Here is a 21,309-nt window from a genome sequence, read left to right on the forward strand (position 1 = left end):
TATATGTTATCTCACTACTTAATATGCAAAATCTTTCAGTCTGACATTCTACCCTCAATTTACAAGAAAAGAGTCAGACTCAGTGGTTAAGGGTTTTGCTGTGGTGACTCACACAGGGTTGCCCGAGCCCCACACGTGCGCTCTTCACTGCTATGGTGGCTTCCACACTGAGTGCCAAGGGCCGAGCCTCCTCTCAGGTCCTGTAGCTAGTGGAGGGTGAGGGCGTGTGAAGGGTAAGGGAGACTGCGCCTGCGCCAGATGGGCAGCCCCTGGGCCTCCCGCTCCCCCCAGAATCACTTTTATCTGTTTTACGTATTGGGCTTCCTCTGATGCTTCTATCTGAAGTAAGAGTCCTACAGTTTTAAAAGGGAGGAATAAAAAGGGTTGAAAATCACTGCATCCTATCAAGCTGGCTACTTCCCAATTCTGCCTGAGGCTGGCCTTCAGCAGAAAAATAAATCAGTTGCTTACAAAAGATCTACTCTATACAGAATGCTGTTGTGGGATTGCGGGGGGGGGGGGATCCCCCAAATTCCCTGCTCTAATCATTCCAAAGCTCTAAAAAGACTTCACTTTATGCCCACTTTATTCGCTCATTTGACTCTCTACCCATTTCCAGACATTGCAAGGCAGGTTGGGGGCTGGCAGAGGTGCAGGAGCCTGGAGGGCAGACCCTCCAGCTAATGCCCTATGGAGAAGGTGGATCCGAACCAGCTCCGAACTGAGCAGGACCCCCAGTCCTGGTGCTCCCTAAGAGAGGCCAGCTGGTTGCCACCAAGAGAACTGGCTGGACAAGATGCTCTTTAATGTTCTTCCTGACTGAAAAGAGTGTGTTTCTGAGCTGAGGGAAGGAGGGGGAGATGTCTTAAGAGTGAGTTTATAGCAAGCAAATGGGTGTAATGGGTGTAAAGCACATGCCTCACTGACACACGCAGAGGCAAATATAGACCTTTCATATGGGTTGTTTCTCTAAACTTCATGAGTAGTAAGGAACAGATGCAAAAAAAGAAAGCGAAATATGATGAGTGCTGATATAACTGAAGCAGAATGGGACAGAATACATCTATCTTGAATTTCCCCCGAGAGAGTAATGCCTAACAACACAAAAGGTCGTTTCAGATCTTTCCAAGGACCTCTCCGCGTCCAGCGGTGAGGCTCCATGTTTCAGGGAAAGGACGTGCGGGAAGTTTCTTTAAAGCGGTTAGAAAGAAAACAGCGGGCGCTGGATCTACAGCCAGTCTCTGGGCAATGAATGATTTGTCGCCTTCTCCTTCTGGTATTGATTCTCGCCTCAGACAGACAACAAGTGATTGCAGATGAAAGCACGCATGCCTCGGTGGCTGCTCAGCCTGTGTCTGAAAGCTTCCCCAGCATCCTGGCCCCCCCGCACACCCCTCCCCGGGCTCTCACTGCAAAGGCCCATCCCCCTCCCCGCGGAAGCAGCTCAGCTGGCCTCACCTGCACACATCTGGAGGTATCACTCCTGGGGTACCTACATTGCAGCCTCACCACCTGTTTTCCATTCCCAGCAATCTATTTCAAACACACACACAGAAGAGTCTGACATTATGCCTCCTTGAAATAACAATGTCCATGTCACTGATACGAAAATTCTTCTTGATGCTGCTGTCTTCCCGATATTGCTAATGCCATCATCCAACCACTCCTAGCCTCTTAATAACATAGCCCATTTACTGAGCATCTACTTTGAGCCAAGGATTTTTAATGTATTACTGTTCACCTTTACACTGCCCCTGAGTGGTATGAAGAAAGGGAGATTCTGAGGTTAAATAATTACCCAAAGTTACATAGTCTGTGGATCTGAACTTTGAACCCAGGTGTCTGATTCAGAAGACAGTAAACTTGGGAATTCCCTGGCGGCCCGGTGGTTAGGACTCTGCTCTTCCACTGCAGGCAAGGGACACGTGTCCGATCCCTGGTCAGGGAATTGGGATCCCTGCATGCCAAGCAGTGTCACCAATGTGTATTTTATATATATATATATATATATATATATATATATATATATAAAGAAGAAGACAGTTGACTTACAAACATCTCACACAGGTCAGTGGGAATGACTAGCCACATCCCGTTTCCCCCTTTTCTTAAGCTCCTTCTCACAGCTCCAGGGAGATGGCAAAGGGACTAAAGCTTTCAAATACCAGGGGTCCAGAAATGAAAGAAGCTGGGAAATCTAGGGAGAATTGAACCTGGAGACAGATTTTCAGGCCTGGATTTTCTGTCTTTTCCCTCTCCTCTTGCCTGAAATTCTACCCATTAGGTTCATCTTCACAATTAAAAAGAGAAAACGGAAATTGCTTCTTGGAAGTTAAGGTGCTAATTACCATTTACTCCTTAGTATAAAATGTGTTCAATCGAAGTGAGACATTCTCACCACAGCGGAGACCACCTGCCTGGCTGGGATGCGAGCTTTGATTCACTGGACTGTGATTTGCGCTGGAAGGCCCTGAGGACAGAAGTCAGAGACAGGGAGGCTTCCAGAGGCCGGGCCAAGGAAATGATGTGCTGGTTTCAAAACTGCTCTTCCTTCCTACTACACGGACTCCTACCCCCAACCCACGCTAAGAAGACAAGTATTAGGGCTCAGCGGGTGACTCAGTTAAAATGGCACCGATGAACCCAGGCATTATTTGGGGTGTTTTTACATGGAAATATGTGATCTGATTCCAAACAAACAAATATATATTCATCATATTCCTAAATGTGAGGCTACCGAGAGACATTATTCACAGCAAGTCATACAGAAGCCAATTACATGAGCACAAACAAGCTTAACAGAATCCATCCAAAGGCAATGGGGAGTGGGGGAATCTGCTTCAATTCTTCACTCCTACAGGAAGCTGTTTCTAAAGGTGGTTGAAGAGGAGAACCTGTGATACCCTGGGGAGTAACTCTTACTGTTTCACTTTAATTATTCGTTTCTCCTCGAAATAAGATTCAATAAAAAAAAGTAATATTAGTTCATTTCAGACACCCATTTTGATAGGCATGGTGGGATAGAATTCACTATTAAAACAAGATCTTGCCAACTAACTTTATTACTCTCGTGCCCTTTAAATATCCACCTAGAAGTTATCCCACAAACATAAGAGCAAATGCAAATCACTGGGCTTTGTGAACCATAAAATCCAATATCAAGTAAGTGCTATCAGGGTGATTAAGAGAGAGCATGCTGACCTATTCTTATTGAGCCAGTGACACTCCCCACAGCCGCGAGTGGATCATTTTCTCTTTCATGGCTTTGCTTCTCTGCGTGCAAATGGGAAGGAAGCATTCGTCACTCACATTCATCCATCTCAAAAGTGCCAGGGTCCTTAGAGCATCTAGTCTCACCACTTCATTGTAGGGATGAGAACACTTAAGGACAAGAATGCCAAAGCAGGACTACAAGTACTTAAAACCCACAAAGCTAGTGAGTGTCAGAGTCTGGAGTGGGTCAAGGTCTCCTAAGTCTTGGATCAGCACTGACACTCTGGTATAAGAGTAAAGTATGACCACACAGAGTTGCTGAGATGGGCTATAAATATACAAACCTAAATCCTTTACAGGACAGCCTGGCCATCACACTAATGCCAATAATCAGTTAACGTTTGATTTCTCTGGTTTCTACCAAACAGCTATGATAGAATATAATAATATGCTAGAAGTTGTTTTTGACACATTTAGAAGCTACTAAAGTATTCGTTCAAAGTTAAATTGGCATCTTTTAAAACATCATTTTCACACTGAATATCCTGAGTTCTCTATTTATAGGTAACTTTAACCAAACACATTTAACATTTTTTAAAAAATCAGGATTACCTGCAAAGAAATTCTGTTTAGAACAGATTTAATTTTGACTAATGCCATACAAAAATGAATCCAATTTGCTTTAAAAACATTGAGTCAATAAATGTCTGATAGGGGCTTCCCTGGTGGCGCAGTGGTTGAGAGTCCGTCTGCCGATGCAGGGGACACGGGTTCATGCCCCGGTCCGGGAAGATCCCACATGCCGCGGAGCGGCTGGGCCCGTGAGCCGTGGCCGCTGAGCCTGCGCGTCCGCAACGGGAGAGGCCACAACAGCGAGAGGCCCGCGTAACGCAAAAAATAATAATAATAATAAATGTCTGATAATCTCTAAAATGACTTGTAGCTGGAGGATTCCTAACTGGATTGTGATCACGGCTTAACAAAATGCATCTCTCCAAGATAAGTGTACTCTCCTGGCTGAGAGCTGAAAGGATAGGAAAAAGATTACTCATGGCTGGTTTGGACTTCACATATGTATACGTAAAAGGTTAATTCCAAAAGTTCAGTACTTTTGCCAACCCATTTTATTCAAATAAATTTTTTTCTGAATAAGATTAAGAGGTTGAGAAAATATAGAAGTCATGGAAGTAATCATTGACTCCTATGCCAAAGCATTAACAGAAATACTTCTACTGGAAGGACATCTCGCAGATCGCCAAATGACCTTTAGGGCAAAAAGTCCTGGGAGGTACACAGAGCAAAGTCCATCCAAACACTCTTCTTCCCCCCAGTCTCCACCTTATTTCAAGGAGCAACTTAAAATATTACATCCTCTGAGCAGCCCTCCTTGATTCTGTCTAGTTGCTGCCATGTGTTGCCCCAGGCATATCCCTGATACACTCTACTTACTTACCTAGCTCCCAATTAGAATGTCAGTTCCTGGGTGTAGGGGCCTGGTGGCGTTGTGGCCTGTTCTAGTGCCTAGCACAGTAACGGGCACAGAGAAAGCATCCAAGTGCTTACTGGATGAATGGAAACAATGAATGGTGAGAACAGAGGCCTGGATGAATGTGTGTGTGGGGAATGCAATTCATTTCAGACAAATTCTCTTGCCCAGCCAGTAAAAACATGGAGCGCAGAAAAGACCTCAGAGATCATCTGGCCCGACCTCCTCATCTTCCAGAAGCCAAGTAATCTTGGCTTACTGCTGCATGAACTATAAAAGAATATTTCAGAAAACATATGAAAGAATATTAGGAAAAGCAAACATTCTCTCTAATGAAGATACCAGCCCACACAATCTGCAAGCAGAACTTAATTAAAATGTTCACAGTGCTAATTTTATCTGGCTTCTATTAGCGCCTTCAGAAGTGTCCATCTATTACCTGGCAGTGTCAAGTCTACATCATCCAGGCTCAATTACTTAGTATGTAGATCAGGCAAGATTCTCTCTTCCTCTCCCGCCTATGTTTCTCCAGCTTTTCATGCTCATTAGCACCTCCAACAGAAGGCTGAGGAAACGAAACTCCAATTTATCAATGTCAACTGTTGAACCAGCAAATTGCATCAGTCCCGCCCACACATGGAAGTGTTTGGACAATTCTGAATCAACAAGATGTTGGCAGCTGTGTTCCTATGGTTCAGTAATTGCATTGTTTCCTACTGAGTTCTACGGGTTGTGAAATGAATTTATTAAATAACCTACACAAAGGGAATGTGGCGTGGGCTAGTCGAAACAGCTCTGAGCTGGTGTTGGGAGACTGTCCCACTTTGACCACTAGCCTTGACTTCAGTTTTTCTAGTCCTCAGGCTCTTAACTACCCAAGAGGATAATTCTGCCCTGAGAAGCGGAGAAATCTCTGGCACCTAAACCACTGTTATTACTGTGCTTGAGAGAATGCACTAGAATCTGTAACTGACCGCGTCATACTGGAAGACAGTAGCTGGGAAAGGAAAACTGAGTCCACACACATGAAGCATATAACGGAGGGATTTAAACAGACATAGCGTGTAAGAACCTGCTATATAACACAGGGAACTCTACTCAATACTCTGTAATGACCTCTATGGGAAAATAATCTGAAAAGGAGTGGATACATGCATGTGTATAACTGGTTCACTTTGCTGCACACCTGAAAGACAACAGTGTAAATCACCTCTACTCCAATAAAAATTTAAAAAAAAAAAGAAAGAAACTAATTCTACTGTCTTTGGTAAGTTTGCCAGTTGGTATTTTGCCAGTTGTCTTGGGTTATTAAAACTAGTTGGTGTTTTGTAAATCTGGCTGTGTGACAGAATGAGACGTATTTTCAAGTGAAGATGAAAAACTTACTTGGTATATTATTACAATTGTAAAAGAGGAAAAACAATTAAGTTTAAGAAAAGTCAACCCTAAGCCTAGTTGACCCTATTCCATTAGTATTAAACCAGACTCAATCTTAGAAGGCAAAATGATTTGTGATTACAGAGAATGTCCCCAGAGAGCCACCCTGCTGAGGGGTGGGAGGGAAGTCTCCCTGGGCCCTAAATAGCTCAAGGTCTCTTGAGTGGTTGGGGTATTTTTTTCTGGGCAAAGATAAAAGAGTCTGAGTGGGAAAAATACCCTCCCTTCAACTGGGAGTTTGGCACTCACTCAGGGCCCTAATTTTGTTATCAATGGTTTCCCATTCTTTCCTAAAAAGCGAAAAAGTTAAAGTAAGGCTTTCTCTTAGATGAAGAAGCAAAATTCCACTCCTTTCCAAACTCTGTAATCAATTATTTTATAAATAGGACTTGACTCAGATCCATAATCATTTACTGAAAGCTACACATAGCCCAGTGGTTGTGGCCAGGTGGTACAATGGCTGACAGATTACTTACCCCGGGCTTGATCATTTCCACAATGGGCAGGATGATAGTTAATGTGTGTCAAGCACAAGCCCCCCCGGGCTGGCCGCGCTGAAGTCTATCATAGCCGGGCTAGGTGCTTAATTTCCCAATCTCCTACCTAAACCTTGGAGAAACTATAAGAGGTAGGTATTAGGATTACTAATTTGCAGACAGAGAAGTGGTTACTCAAGGGCATGAAGTGAGGAGGTAAGAAATTTAGGAACTAAAACCAGGTCTGGCTCACTCCAAGTCTCACCAGCTTTCTGCAAGGAGATGTTGGTGTGAATCTCTGGGATATTTTGTTCTTTCTAGACTGGATGACAAAGCCTTGCAGGGCACTCTTCCGAATAAATTAATGGTACGACACTGAGGCTTTTTCTTCCCAACAGAGTCAATGGAATATGTACACAGAAATTCATCACTGGAGCTTTCGTTCCGGCTGAATGCTAATTTACTTTATTCTCTAATGAGGAGACCTCTAGCCAAACTGCAGGTCAACAGTCCGATGAGCGGCACAGTGGAGTGTGAGTTTTTTAAAAGCCACCCATGGAGCTGCATTCAGGAGGATCAGTGCTCCAGGGCTCCCTGGAATGTGCCATGAACCGAGACAGGAGGCCAAGGTTCCAGCTTGCTTTTGCCTCAGGACTGGGGCCGAGAAACCTGTATTCCCAACTCACAACTGTAGCAAGTCATTCCCCTCATCTGGGGCCTGTTTCCCCATCTGGAAAATGGTGGGTTTGGACGGACTGATGTATTTTTTAAAGTCAAGTCTATTGAGGTATAACTGATCTACAATAAAACTCACCCCTTTGACAGATAGTTTGATGAGTCTGACAAAGGTACACAGTTTGATAACTATAGCCACAATTAAGACACAGAAGACTTCCATCACCCCCCAAAATGTCCTCATGCCCTTTTGCAGTCAATCCCCTTTCCAAGCCCCAGGCAATCTCAGATCTGATTTCTGTCCCTATAGTTTTACCATTTCCTGAAGGGCACATAGCTGACAAAGTATTTAGCCTTTCATGGCTGGCTTCTTTTACTTAGCATGGAACTTTTAATATTCATTCATGTTGTTGAATTCACCAAATCAACATTTGGCTTCTTCTTATTGTTGAGCAGTATTTCCCTGTATGGATATGACGCACTTTGTTTATCTACTCACCAGGTGATGCACAGTTGGGTTGTGTCCAGTTTTTTGCTAATATGAAAAAACCTATGCCTTTGTGTTAACATAAATTCCATTTCTCTTAGGTAAATACTTAGGTGTATGATAGCTGTGCCATTTGTTAAGTGTGGGGTGTGTGTTTAACGTTCTTATAAAGTGTCTGTTTTCCAAAGTGGCTGTGCCATTGTGTATTCCCACCAGCCATGTATATGGACTGGGTGCTATTTAATGGGTAGCCTCAGATGACTGCAATTCCTATCAATGTCCCATGAATATATCGACTCTTCCAGAGCAGAGGTCCCATGAAACGCATCTCAGTAGCCTTCACAGCACCAAGGACAGATGCAAAGTAAGTGCATGGACTCAGCGCCGGGAGCCCTTCCGGGTCTGACAGCGCTATCATTCTCTTTATTCCTTCTCTGGACATCTTGTTCTGTGACAGTGGACACTAAACACCAGCTTTAGGCTGAAATCGGTCTGGGACGGCCTGCAAAACTACCACCTACTAGCTGTGTGAGGTAAATACTTTCACCTCTCACAGGCTTGATTTCCTCTTCTGCAAACTGGCGGTGATCATTACCTTCCGCGCAGGTTGTCAGAAGATTAAATGATGTAATTATGTGTGCTCAACCCACAGTAAGTGCCCGGTAAATAGCAGTTTTTAGCTTCTACAGTTATAGACTGGCATGGCTGATAAATAAACGGTAGGTGATAAACTTGACCCCCTTCCAAAAGTGCCCAACAACAGCTAGAATGTGAGACTGGAGTGCCCTGTGTTCCTGCAGACGCCTCACCATGTTTTCCTGATAGATTCAAACGGTTCAAGAGTTCCCTCTCTCCACTCATCATGTTGGTGTATTTATTCTTCTCCTTATTTATAATGTATACACGTGTGTATACGTGTATGTATTAAATAGGTACATACAGCGAGAGAGAGAGAAATGAACAAAAGAAAGAGTTCCTCTCTTGTTGAGCTTAGAGTCTAATGTGTTCCTTTTAACTGATGTGTAGAAAGACACAGGACAGAAGTTTTGCCATGGGCAAGGAAAACAAGGCAGAGTGCCAGGGCCAGCTTAAAGTGTGGCAGCATTGATGGGATTGCTGCAGCTCTAACTTCCATTTTATTCAGGGAAATATACTGTAGGTCTAAAGGTTTCCTGAATGCTAATGTGTGTGTGTGTGCGCGCGCACACGTGTGTGTTAAAGAGGGAGAGAGGAGAGAGGCAAGAAAGGAGGATGGGGATTCCACTGGTGGGCATCTGAGCTCTGAGCAATGCATCAACACGTTTCATTTTAAGCGCTGTTTGTGTTCCATCCCGTCCCCCCCACCCCCCTGCAAGCTAATTGCCTTGCTGTTTCGAGCACCCAGCTGTTGCTGTCTGAAACCTGACCTTCACTGTGAAGAGGCTGACAGCTGCAGCAAGCTGTCTACCTAGTAATGCCTGGGTTCTTATCGGCTTCATGCCTCTCCTTCCCTTAACCAACTTAGTGAAGTGGGCTGGTTTCCCTAGTTCCCTCCCCCAAACCATTAGTCTCTCAGTCAAAATAAGAGGAGGGGGAGCAAGTACCCCTTGAGGAGAGAGGAGTTCCGGTTGCAGGGCAGCCCTGCAGAGGGCCACTGGAGGCCTGCCTGGCTCAGTTCACTTTCCTACTAAGAGTGTGGTTCATGGACCAGGAGCAAGGGTATTATGTTAGAATGTTCATTAGAATGCAGAATCTCAGGCCGGACTCTAGACCTACTGAATCAGGGGACCCCAAGTATGTGTAGGCACATTAAAGTTTCAGAAGTGCTAGAATGGGATATAAACCCCAACGAGTTTTCCAAGAGCCTGACCTAAGCATATAAGATGGCCAAGCAGATCGGGACAAAACTACATTGGAAAGGCAACGTGGTGCGAAGGAAACAGCCAGCCCCAAAGACCCTCACTTTCTGATATTCATGCCCTTGTGTAGTTCCCGCGAACACGGAGTCAGGGTTGGTCTGTGTGGCAAATCGAATGTGTAGAAGTGAGAGCACGAGACTTCTGGGGCAAGGTCATAACAGGCACCACAACATTTTCCTGGCTCGGTCCTTTGGATCACTTGCTGGGGTGGGGAGGGGAGGCGGGTGGAAAGCCCATCACTATGTGGGGGGACTCTTTCAAGACCTGGTGGAGAGGCCCACATGGGGATACATTGGGGCCTCCCAGCACCGACTGCCAGCTTGTAGGTGGGACCTCCAGGCCCAGCCAAGCTTTCAGGTGACTGCAGAGCCAGTCAACGCCTTACCTGCTACTTCATGAGAGACCCCAAGCCAGGACCACCCAGCTAAGCCACTCCCAAATGCCTGATCCCAAGAAACCGTGTGAGCGAATCAATGTTCAATGCTGTTTTAAGCCACTGAATTTTGCAGTATTGCTTATTCAGTGACAAATAACTAGTACTAGGACAGAGAGCTGGGTCTGAGACTGGGCTCCCCCTACTAGCAGGGGTTTTCCACGCTCACATCATCTTCTTAGTGCCTCAGATGCCTCATCTACAAAAGGAACAACCACAGTTCATCCGATCGTCAACCCCTTTGAACATACAGATGCACCATTACTTTATATATCACTAAGACAGGAAAAAAAGATGTCATCAAAGTAGTACATCTTAGGTCCTCAAATGCATACAAATTTGAGAGATGTAAAATTGATGGAAGATGTGCATCTTAAAATTGATGAAATACAGTATGATGTGCATTCCGCCTGCCACGTGGAGATGGTAAAAGGATCAACGGCACAACAGATGAGAAGGCGGGAAGTGATGGGCAGCGTACTGAAGCACCACTGCTTGAGAAAGGGAAATGACACTATGGTTCCAGACCAGCTAATTAAACTGGCTCTGCTGGGCTTCATCATTTCACTTTTAATGCTCTTGCCTCGGGCTCCTATCACAATTTATGCTCGAAATGACTGCTACAAAGCCCAACTGACAGGGAAAAATAGTTAAGGAAAACCATCTATGGCAATGCTCCCTAAACTTGCTGGAGCATAAGAAATGACTCAGTGCATTTTTAAAATATACACCCAGACCCCTTGCTAGAGACTTTGATTCAGTAAATCTGGAGTGAGCGTTGGAATCTATATTTTACCAAGGGCCCCAGGCAGTTCTTATGCACACACAAGATTTAAAACACTGATCAAAACAAGATTATATTCATCCCTTATTAATATTTTTCCTTGCATCAAATCATAATAGGAAAGTACAAGTCTGGATCGCCTTAGCTATGTCCCCATATAAAAAAGGCCCTCGATCTGGTATAAGATTTTACTGAAGGTCAATGTAAAAACAAACAAACTGTCCTACAAAGGAATTTGCCATCACTAGAAAACTTACTGAAGTCATGGAAAATTATACTATTCAATGCTTATAGTGTAAAGACCTGCATAATATTAGAGGAGATATATTAAAGAATGTATCTCCTAACAGGCTGATCTGTTTCCTTTTTTAAAAATTGAGGTATAGCTGACGTACAATATTATATAAGTTTCAGGTGTACAACATAGTGATTCATAATTTTTAAAGGTTAATCTCCATTTATAATTATAAAATATTATCTATATTCCCTGCGCTGTACAATATATCCTTGTCACTTATTTATTTTATACATAGTAGTTTGTGACCTGTTTCCTTTTTTATCAGTCAATAAGAGTTGCTAGGCAACCATATTTTCCATTTTTGCTTAGACTGCCAGGAATCTTTCACCTAAAATCCATGCCTCCCAAATGATAATAACATTAAAAATAATTAATATTTTTGGTCAGAAACATAGTTGCTGCTGCACAAAGCTTCTTGGGAGATTTTGAGTTTGTTGTATATTTTAATGGTCATGTTATAGTCATGTGTTTTTTCTTAATACTCACAAGTCTTTTTGGAAGTAGGCAAGAAACAGATTTTAAAATGAATACTGTTTGTTTTGTTTTGTTCTGTTTCTAATCACGTTTAGACTAAACGACCACAATCCAATTTCTAGCAACTCTTCGCTGAGTTACGTGGGTTGTCTCCTCTTGTGCCAATCCCTTGGCCAGCTTTTAAAACATCATAGGAATGCTAACCCCATCTTGGCAAGGAATGTTGATTTCCTATTCAAGCCAAATACTTATGCAAATAAACAGAAAATAATTTTAGAGCACCTCCTCAAAAGCCTCTTCTTGTTTTCTCTGGTGCATAACATAATTTTCTGACAATCTGACCCAACTATGGCAGCAGAGTCAGGCCATTTAAAATCTTTCCCCATAAGAACAAAACACACAAAAAAATCTTCCACTTCATTTTCCAACATTTTACTCATGTGCTTTCAGTTTTGCAACAGAATTTCATCCTTGACCTGAATGTCTAAATATCTCCCAAACAATAATTAATTCACCACAACCCTGCTGTGTAAAGGGCATTTTCTGACAGATGGGACACCAAGACAGAACATGGAAATTGCTTCTACTCTTCCCCAGCCTTATGGAGCAAGGAGACTCAGGGCAAGGATTTTCATAATCAACCTTGGAGTCTGAGGTGCACGTAGAGGCTCAAAAGGATGTGACTAAGTTATCGATATAGAGTATGGAATAGTGTTAACTCATTGATGTTCCAATAAATATTTCCAATCTCCACGAATTTCCTCATACCATCTGCCTACCCAAGCTGACTTCACCCTGTTTTTTCGGTCAAAGATCCTTTACTCTGTGAAGTCTTCCCAACTGCCCCTCTCCTCCCATCAGGGTTAATCCCATTCTCATCTGTCTTCCTGTGACACTCACAACATGGCAACACAATGGATTGCCTTATCTATTTGTCTCCGCTGCTGGACCAAGTTGCTTGAGGTCAGTGATCCTAGTTAAGTCCTCTTTGAACTGCAGGACCAATCAGATTACCCGGTACCCATCAGGTGCTTGGTCAATTTGTATGAATGGAAGAATCTAGTTCAGGGACTCTGAGGTCCCTCAGATTCTCTGATTCAAATTCAGTCATTATGCAAATAAGGACATTAGGCCCAAAGAACCCACCTTTCCCAGAGTTACACCAAAAAAAGGAAACAAGACAGACAAAAATCCAAATTTTCTCATTCCCAACCCACTGATTCTCCTTTACCGGACCTATTACACGACCTCTGACCTATTTGTCAGACCCCTGTCTTCTGCCACCACTTCTTGGACCTTCCAATTTAGTTAGTCTCTCCCTCATCCATCATTTCTCAACCCAGAATCAGGTCCTCAGGGAGAAACCTTCCAGCCTGGGGCAGGCTCCTTCATTATCTGCTCCCATACCTCCTCGAACCATGCTTCTTTCCTGTGGAGAGTGTATCCCAGCCTGCAATTATACTTTCAAAAGTGAAACTATTTTATGAAGGTCCAGCTTTCTCACTAAACTCCCTGAGAGTAGAAACATGTATTTGTTGCTGCCATGCACTGCTATATCCCTAGTGCAGGAAGCCTCACTCAACTAATCATTTGTTGAATGAATAAATCATTTAAAAACTCTCCAAAAATAAGGAGTGGGTCAGTCGTACAAATATCCTGTCTCACGAATAGCAGAGATACAACAAAAGCCGCTCATCCTTCCTATACAATATTAAAAGATATCTCTATTTTTGCGTTCAGATAATGCACTTTATAGATAACATGTAACTGATGCTTAAACTCGGATGTCCCTGTTTCAGAATCTGGGAAAAATCTGGGCAGCCTTCTTCTTTCAATGGGTTCACAATGAAATGCTAGTTATTTTAGCATGAGATTGAGACAAACTGGGACCAGCAGCGTGATTCTCACAGACTTTCCCAGGATAGACAGAAATATCTGGATTATGTAGATAACTGCTTTCTACAACAGGTATGGATATTTGAGAGGATTATTCTAATTCAATTTGCCCCTGCATCTTTAAAAAGTTTCTCAAAAGCGTGTAGCAATATTTGCAATTTTTTTCCACTTAACCCAGAGAAAGGGCCAGGTCACGTCTCTGATCCCCAAGTCACTTACAGATTCCAGAAAGAAATATGACAATTTGATGTAATTGCTTAGAACACTTTGACAATCTGCTGGGTCTAAAACAGTTTAATTAGATATCAAAAATCGTTTCCAGTTCTAACTCTGGAATTAAACTAAAGAAGTAAATGGCTCACTTCTGTTTCTCTCTCTTCTTCACCTGTTTAAATAGAACAAAACTCTTGTCAGTTTGAAGGTTTACTAGCCTTGATCCTACAACGCATGGTGAAAAACCTGCCCTCCTTTGGAAGACCAAGAACAAAGTGGTGAGAAAAGCCCTCCCTTGGACAAAAAGCTTTGATTACAGGATGTCACTATTTTTGGAATGTTCTTAGCACATTCCCTATGAAAAACCATTATATCTTCCCCTCCTTGGAGCTTGAAAAAAATGTCCTACCTCTCCTAAGCTGGGTTATCTCAGAGGTGTTGGAGTGAGGCAACAGTGATGTCAGAGAGTATGGTTATATGCTCCGATTTGGTTTTGAGTGAATAGACTTGGGTCACAAATCAAGAGATCTAATTATAAACATAGCACCATCCTTCCCTGGACCTCACCTTCTTCTATTATTAAATAAAGGGCATGACTCAAAGGTCCCGGTTATCACTAGCAACCTGTGACTCTAACTTTGACCCTGCTAACACAGAGAGAAAATCTCAGAGCTTGTTTCCGGAAAAGCAGAGAAAGGACCAGATATCTAGAGGGGGGTTTACTGTCTGTTCTGCCTCCGCTATAGATGCCCATAGGGGCTCTGCACCGAACCCTGGCCATTGCTTCACAGTGGACCTCTCACATCTAAAGGTAATCTGGATGCTTGTTATGGGCTGAAGTGTGCTCCCTCAAATTCATATTTTGAAGCTCTAACCCCCCAGTACCTCCAAATGTGACTCTATTTGACCCTAATCCCAGCAGACTGATGTCCTTATAGGAACAGGAAACTGGACACAAAGAGACCCAGAGGAAAGGCCATGTAAGGACACATTGAGAAGCCAAGGAGAGGGGTCTCAGGAGAAACTAAATCTGCTGACCACTTGATCTTGGACTTCCAGCCTCCAGAACTGTGAGAACATAAACGTCTGTTGTTTAAGCCACCTAGTCTGTGGTATTTTGTTACAGCAGCCCTTGTCAACTAATACAATGCTGAACTGATTCACCTGTTTAGATAAGAACTTGGATCTTCTTGTCTGTATCTCTCCTTTCTCCAATGAAAAGACTTCAGTTCTAAAGCAGGAAAGTAACTTTCCCAAGGTCACACAGGTACTTAGTGCCTGAAGAGACACTAGAACAGAGCTTATAGAGGGAAATAGGTATATTCAACAGCCTGGACTTTTTCCTTAAAAACAATCCATGGCATACAATAAAACACTGAAACTTGGCATAGACATATGCATCAAAGAACTCATACTCAGTGTACAGTCATAATATGCTTGAGTGACCAATTATAAATTATGGTATTTCATTGAACTGAAAACACATGTTTAAAACATGCCCTGTTTTACCCAGAACTCTGTCAGCATCCAGGAGGTATTAGGACTTCTACTCTAGAAGGCTAACAACTTTCCTCCAGGGAGTGCTCACCTTAGCTAATGACTTTCCTTTGTGCTCTATTCTTTCCCAAAGGGGACTCCTGAAGTCTGTGTACAGGGAGAGACACTCAAACATAAGCATGACTGTTTTTGAGACTGATACCAGGCATGAGACTCAACATTTGCACTGGAACCCATCTCCATTCTCTACTCCTGGTCACACACAAGACCTGACCAGGCAGTCCCTGGGACCCTGGGCTGACATGGGCTCCATGCCAAGCCTGAGATGAGGCTCCAGGGGGGACCTAGCTGCATGTTCCCCCACCACAGAAGACGGAGGCCCTGAAAGAGAACTCAGATGAAATTATCCATAGCAAACCCTGATTATCAAAGCTGGCTTAAGGAAAAAGCGAAAGGTCCTAGTTCACTGGTTCCCAAATGGACATGTTCAGGCTGTCTGCATCACCTTAAAAGGGTTTGGTTTTTTTTTAAATATAAACTTCAAAACCTCATCCTTAGGCTGTGCTATTTCACGGGTCTAGGGTGGGGCTCTGGACTGTGTATTTTTAGGTGATCCTCGGGTGAGTATAAAATTTGGGGAATACTCAAAACCGCTCTACATTTCTCAGAGTTGAAAGAAAACAACTGAGAAGTAGGCTGGTGTCTGCAAATAATAGCTTATATCATTGAGTCATTATCATTAACTACCACAAACATCCTAAGCCTGGAGCTCTTTGATGCACCATCCATCTGTTTCTATATTAGCTTATACACTGTTAGATAACAGAACATCCCCAAACTTAGTGACTTGTAACAACAAACATTCCTTATCTTTCAGTTTCTGTAAGTTGGGAATTCAGGCGTGGTGGGGCTGGGCATTTCCGGCTCAAGGGTTTTCACGAGGTTGCCATTAAGTCACTGGCTGGGGCTGCAGTCATCTGAAGGCGTGACTGAGGCCGAATAATCCACTTCCAAACTGAGGCCTCAGTTTCTCACCGACTGCTGCCAGAGGCCTTAGTTCCTCCCCACCTAGGCTTCTACGTAAGACATCCTATGTGTCCCCATGACATGGCAGGTACCTCCCCTAGGAGCAAGTAATCCAACAGAGAGAGAAAGGAGGAAGCCACAGTGCCTTTCCTGATCCAGTCCCTGAAGTTACACATTATCACTTTCACTTTTTTCTATTCATTAGAAATGAGTCACTAAGTCCAACTCACATTCATGGAGAATAGGCCTCATCTTTTAAAGGAAGTGTCAAAGAATTTGTGGACGTATTTTAAACTGCTACAATTTCCAATATATGTCATACTCTGAGAATGGAATAGAAATTAGAAATACAGAAGCATCTCTGGTCTTGATGCTGCCCTCGTGGAATCTGGGAGCAGGGGTAGAAGAAAGGACTGGGGTACCCAATACATTATTCTCCTTTTATGAAGTCAAGCTAGCAAACAGTCAGTTAGGTTAGGGGCAGAGGCACATAAATGTAATAAACTAGAAGTCAAAAAGACTTGGGTGTGAGACCCGACTTGCCCAGGTTTAGCTTTGTACCTCACTTAGCCACTGAGCTACTACCCTCTTTCTTTACAAAATGAAAATTATTTTTTACTCACTAGTGGTAAAGGGACAGAGCTGGGGGCAGAGACCCTACAAAGGCAAAGAAGATAAAATCCATGACAGTGCGGGACAAACAGCAAAGTGCTAGACATATTAATAAGTATGATTACTAGCATGTTTATTATAAGCAAAGGTATGCACATCAGAAGGTGATGAGGCCAATATACCCAGGTCACCTTAATTCCTTTTACATAGTCCTTCTCTGGATCTGTATACCTTCCTTCTAGGTGCAAAGCAGCCCCTTAGCACTCTCTAAGGAAATCCCACCCACAGGGACACTCATGTCCCTGCTCTAAATTCTTTCTGGCGGACACATCCTACCTGTGCCGTTCCTAGCAATTATGTCTGCACAGGCCCTGCAAAATGTATCTAAACCTGCTACCTGATCAGGTAATGCCTCTCAAGGACTTACAACTGTGCCCCTTAATTTGTAAATGCCCATTCATATTGAAGGCGAGAGTGAGAAGAACTGCAAATAAATATGGACACATCTGGAAATATTTTGTGCTTGTGGGTATATCTATATATACATATTTAGGTATTATTTGTCTAAACCTGCTATATGCAAAAATAAAACAAAATAGTGAGACAGAATTCTACTGTAATCAGAATGGGAACTTCCTTGCAGCTCTGAAGAATCTGACTCAGAGTACGGCTGCCAAAGGAAACGTCAATCTACACAGAAAACAAACTTATAACCACCGAGGTGTAGGAACGCATCTGAGAAAGCTCATTCCCAATTCTTTTTCAAATTCCTTTCTCCTCCTCCCCACGGTTTTCAGACTCTTTAAAGAGATCCAAGAAATTCCACCGTTTGGGGGAAACTCACTGTGGTAAAGGCATGTAATATTAAACCACCCCGTGGCCTTGAAAAAAATAAAAAACAAAAAGCATACCCACGCAGAGATAAGAAAAGAGCTTGAAAAACAATACTCGGAACTCTTCCAAGCACTGAGGCCTGGAGGACATACCTAAATCAAAGGTATTTTTTTAAATGTATCTTTAGTTAATAAGTCAAAAATTCAAGGAGCATTACAAGAATAAGTGTAAAGGTCCCCTGCGGAGATAAAAGGTGATCATGAGAGGGAACACAAAAACTGGAGGTGTTCAAGTTTTAGAAAGCCACCTGCCGCGCTCCCCTTTTTGCAGAGAATAAAGGGAGAAGGGCTGAAATTAGAAACGCTTATACTCATCCCACAGTTTCAAAGTCAACTAAGGGAGACAGAGTTTGTTCGAAATGAAAAAGAAAATCAAAGCTCTTTTAATTCAACCACCATAACTTTGTGCTTGAGGGTACAGAAAGGACTTTTCCTTTTTGCTTTTTTGCTTTTCTTCCCTCCCCACAAACCCTCCACCCTCCCTGTGAAGTTAAGTCACAGTATCTGGGGCAATTGATCAGGAGTTATTCCCATTTAAATTATAGCCCAATCCTACCCAACCTAAAAAATCTAGAGTTCGTTCTCAAGAGCCTTCGTTGTTTGAAACAGATGAGCAAGGTTTTGCGGTAGGAAGTTTCTTGTGGTGGGAGGTGACAGGCTGGATCTCCCCAGGTGACCAAATAAGAAAAATCCTGCTGAAAGACGGCACTGGTAAGGGCCTCTTAAGCGACCCTGTCCAGTAGAACAGCCAGATATCAGAGGCTTTGATGAAGCAATTGCTGAATAAATGAAGGCCTAGAAGACGAGGTTTCAGTTGATTAGCACAACCTCTTAGAAACTTTCATACAATTTGGGATTGTTACATACAAATATTTCCTGCAATCACTGGGTGCTGCTGAGTTGTCTCTTAATTTTCACCAGAGCTTACAGACAGGAAGCAGGCTGTAGAAAATATTGTACAGAAATCAGAATCAGCAAACCACATGTATAATGGAAAGAACACAGGTTTTAGATCAGAAGGACCTAGGGCTGAATTCACAAGCTCTGCCTCATAGTAGCTGATGGACTGATTTAGATAACTAAACCCCCCGGGGCCTTAGTTTCTTGCATTTCCCTCCCCCTCCCCCTTTTTTTTAAAAGCCAGCAGCTTATTGTGAAGACAAAATAAGCATCTCCATGAAAAAGTACTTTGAATGAAGTAATGAGGCCACAACAGTGAATGACACCAGCTCCTGAACTTCCACAACTCCCAGGCTAGCTGGAAAAACAGAGTATATGAATGAAAAAGACAAGGCAGGTACAGTAACCAGCCTCCAGGGTGGCCCCTGATGACCTCACCTTCTGGTAGTCACATCTTTGAGTGGTCACCTCTCACAGTGTACCAAGGCGGGTCAATGCGACCAACAGAAGTGATGGTTTTCACTTCCAAGGTTAGGTAACAAAAGGCATTTCAGCTTCCATCTAAGTTGGTGTTTCTTTCTCTCTCTCTGATCACTCACTTTGGGAAAGCCAGCTGTCATATCAACACACAGCCCTCTGGAGAGGACCAAGTGGAGAAGGACTCAGGTCTCTGGCCAAAAGCCTCATAATTGAGCTTAGAAATGGATCCTCCAACCTCAGTCAAGCCTTCAAATGACCGCAGCCCTGGCTGAGAAACCCTGAGCCAGACCCAAGCACCTACCTAAGCCGCTCCCAGATGCTTGACCCTCTGAAACTGTGGGAGATAATAGGTGTCTGTTGTTTTAAGTTATGCAGGAATCTGTTACACCACAATAAATCACTAATACAGTAGGTTACACTAAAAGGTGCAAGGTTTGGAAAAGGAAGAAATCCCTGAAGGCTGCGAGTTGTTTGTCAAAGGATTAAGTTTGGAAGGAAGGATGAGTTGGACAGGTGAGGGGGCAGCACCGCGTTGCAGACATGAGTGAACGAGGCAGAGAGGCAGGAAAGCATCAGACAGGTTCAACGTGCCGTGCGGAGAGAGACAGGATGCCAGCCAGGGCATCTGCCACTTCTAATTCAGACCGTGGAGGGTGAGCACAGATCCTTGAGTAAGGAGATGCCTAGACAGTAACTAGGGCTGAGAGTTCCCACTGGTGGGCATGTAGTAGAAGATGAATTAGCTACACAAAACCAGAGGCGAGGAAGTCAAGCAGGAGTCTTCTGTAATGCCCCAGGGGAGGAAATAAGAAGCTGCCCTAGAGTGCAGCTGAAGTAAGAATGGAGAGAAGAAATGAATGTGAGATACATCATGAACGTGGTCCACCATGTCGAGCAGGGCCGTCTGCCAGAGCCTGAGGTGTCTGAATCTCCACTTGGTCATTTAATCTGTCTGCGGAGTCAGTTACATGCCTGAGGACGCAACTACCACAGGACACGGCCTTCAGTCATTCACGTAACATGCTGTTCTGGCATACGACACATTGCACTATGAAATTAATGCCATAAATATTGGAGATGATTTAGACACAAAATTACAGTGAATGTGTAAGCTTTGTTTCCTTTTAAATCACCTCGACTGCAAGAATGGACTCCAAATTACACTGTTATCCTTAATAATGTCAAATACTAGTAAAAGAGGGCACTGTGCAAGTGATGCTCAGAAAATTCAAAAACAATCCTTCACGCCAGCGATAGGTGGGAGGAGGAAAGCCCTAAGAAACAATATTAGTACTATCAATCTCGCCCCGTCATCTACGTAACAGGAGAAAAATCACCAAAATGCCAATGGAGATTCAGACAACATTTACATTGTGGGATCCCAGGGGTTCTCTGGGAAGTGACACTCTCCAATTACCCAGAAGCTGCCGAAGCTGCTGCTAATTTTGCGAGCGGTGAGGGCCATTCTGGTGAAATTACAGCAGGACAGCTGACAAAGGGGCCCCACCCTTTGGCTGACTGTCTTTGACTCACAGAGTCTCCAAGGACCCAGAGGAGAGCGAGTAGCATGCCACACATGGTGGGAAGAGCACACGTGGCCATCCCTTCCCAGACCTACAAGGCTAGCGCCCATGTAGTTTAGCATGTGTGGGAGGTCGTCTGGCGCACACCCATTTGACAGCTAGGGAAACTGAGGGTGAGAGAGACTTAAGAGAGACTTAAAGCTACTGGCCCAGGTCGCGCAGCCTAGAGAGTCGATTGGGACTACACCCTGGTTTCTCTAACCCCCAGCCCGGCACTCTTCTCGTTTCCTTCCACCCCATGGTGGACAGGAAGAAGATGACGGCAGATTCTTCGAGCCTCCAGGGAATGCACAGTGCTCTGACATTCACTTCCACCCAGAAACAAAAGTTGAACCCTTCAATTCAGCACACTTTGAGCATCTACCCTACACCCAGCACTCTGCCAGGTCCTGTGAGGTAGAGATGAGTCTGTGAGCAAATGGAAGCAGGGATGGGGCACTTTAGTGGAGGCAGAAGATGGTCATAGCTGACTAACCAAAGGCTGACTATCAAGGGTGAGGGGAGAGCAGACTTACTGGAGAAGGTGACATTCAGAGTGCAGTTAGGGT

General features: G+C 43.7%; 1 protein-coding gene across 3 annotated transcripts in view; it reads right to left on the reverse strand.

Moving 5' to 3' along the window:
• The window catches only part of MB21D2 (Mab-21 domain containing 2), a 105,125-nt gene that overhangs the window by 22,351 nt on the left and 61,465 nt on the right, over window positions 1-21,309 (reverse strand). Inside the window, exon 1 of one of the 3 annotated variants that reach the window (XM_032631327.1) lies at window positions 4,667-4,682. The exons of the other annotated variants lie outside the window; for them this stretch is intronic. The gene's annotated coding sequence lies outside the window, so the exon portion shown is untranslated. Of the gene's footprint in view, window positions 1-4,666; window positions 4,683-21,309 lie in introns of those variants that run through there. 3 annotated transcript variants of the gene reach the window in all.

This window comes from Phocoena sinus, chromosome 4 (genome assembly GCF_008692025.1).
Source record: "Phocoena sinus isolate mPhoSin1 chromosome 4, mPhoSin1.pri, whole genome shotgun sequence".
NCBI classification, from domain to species: Eukaryota; Metazoa; Chordata; class Mammalia; order Artiodactyla; family Phocoenidae; genus Phocoena; species Phocoena sinus.